The sequence below is a fragment of the Cyprinodon tularosa genome, unplaced genomic scaffold, assembly GCF_016077235.1.
Source record: "Cyprinodon tularosa strain WSP-4 unplaced genomic scaffold, ASM1607723v1 ctg1675, whole genome shotgun sequence".
In the NCBI taxonomy this organism is placed as follows: Eukaryota; Metazoa; Chordata; class Actinopteri; order Cyprinodontiformes; family Cyprinodontidae; genus Cyprinodon; species Cyprinodon tularosa.
In genome coordinates this window covers 30,882-32,399 of record NW_024038510.1, presented here as the reverse complement: position 1 = coordinate 32,399, position 1,518 = coordinate 30,882, and the positions used below count along the sequence as shown (strand labels likewise).

Below are 1,518 nucleotides of genomic sequence, written 5' to 3'. Positions count from 1 at the left end.
TACCTATATTCCAAGTGTAACCCACATGTATATGTGTGATACTGTTAGTAGTATTTTATTTCTGTAGGATTTTGTTTTGTTATTTAATGTTCCCAGCAATTCAGTTTATATTTTCAATTTGAGTTTTCTTGTCATACCAGAAACCGCCAGCAGGTGGCTTGTGAGTTACACTCTGGTTTAGACAGCAGAAAATTATTAGAAGAAGAAGAAAACCGTAGCTGGTTGTAGCACCTTGTGGAAATTACTGCATGCTATAAGATAAATTCTTGATCAATTCCGGTAACGGTTAAGAGAAAAGAAGATCCGTGACCTGATCCCTGGCAGTAAAACATATTTTTACTGTGATTTTCTCTGGTGAGTGTTGTAACGTGTTTTTGCAACCGAAATCAAGCTAATGCTCACTGGCGTCACAGGCATTACTGCTCATATATTCCGACAAGGAAGAACAGAGAGACGTAAATAAAACCAATCGGAGAAATGTGTGAGATTAAAATGATGATTTTCACTGTATTGTATTTTTTGTTATGTACAAACTAAGAGGTCGGATACAGTGTGATACGTTTGTTTTGCAAGCTTGCCATTAGTTGAATATTATTTTTGTGATAAATGGAATTTATTGCTTCCTGCATACTTTTGAAACTTAATAGTTAATTAAGTTCTATATATATGCAGGTGGGTTTTTTTTAGAACCCCATTCAACTTTGAAGACTGTCCAGCTGCACATCATCGCAGGCCTGGATTGGATTGCTGAGCTCCAGGTTTCAACCCAAGACCTGGGACTGCTGGAGCCGCTGCCTACTTTGCACTGGATAAGATAAGATTTTGAATCCAAAGAAACACATGGCCATTTAACAAAGACTTGACTGACTGACTTAAATTACTGAACTAAAAAAAAAAAACTAAACTTCCAAAGGACGAACTGAACTATAAGGAATCTGTACCAAAAGAAAATACACTGCCTGATATAAAAAAGGTGGACACTTTATGTTGGGAAAAAGAACTGTACAGTAACATTCTGTTTCAAGTTGTATTAAATAATCTGTTCATTCTTGATAATATGGTTGTTTGTGCTTATTATCCTCCTTTTTGAACTTAGAAAGATAAACTAACTGTAACTTCAACATTGAAATCTAAGTTTCTCAACTTATCTATTCGTAAGTTACACTAGTGGTTACATAAGTGGCGAGCCAGCCAGGAGGATTTTAGGCTATAAACAACCAATATAAATAATTGATTAGTGATCAGTGTGTTATTTGATCACAGTGATCAAATATTGTCTGATAATAACCAGACAAAATATGGCTTCTGTTGCTGACATTGGTAGCGAGCATGGTGTAAATGACAGAAAATCAATCCTTTTGAAGGGCATACTTGATGATGACACAGATGAAGACATTGTAGAGGCTGTATCATTATATGGTAGTGTCAGTAAAATAGTGAGACTCAAAGACTATCAAGTGATTGTTGAGCTCAGAAGAGTCGCTAAAGCTCATCAGTTTCCCCTCTGTGATACAGTCT

General features: G+C 35.9%; 1 long non-coding RNA gene across 1 annotated transcript; it reads left to right on the top strand.

Moving 5' to 3' along the window:
• Positions 1 to 234: 234 nt before the first annotated feature.
• Positions 235 to 1,056, top strand: LOC119780895. Its single transcript, XR_005280467.1, has 2 exons — positions 235 to 354; positions 673 to 1,056. It is a non-coding gene; the product is annotated as an uncharacterized LOC119780895 (long non-coding RNA).
• Positions 1,057 to 1,518: the final 462 nt, after the last annotated feature.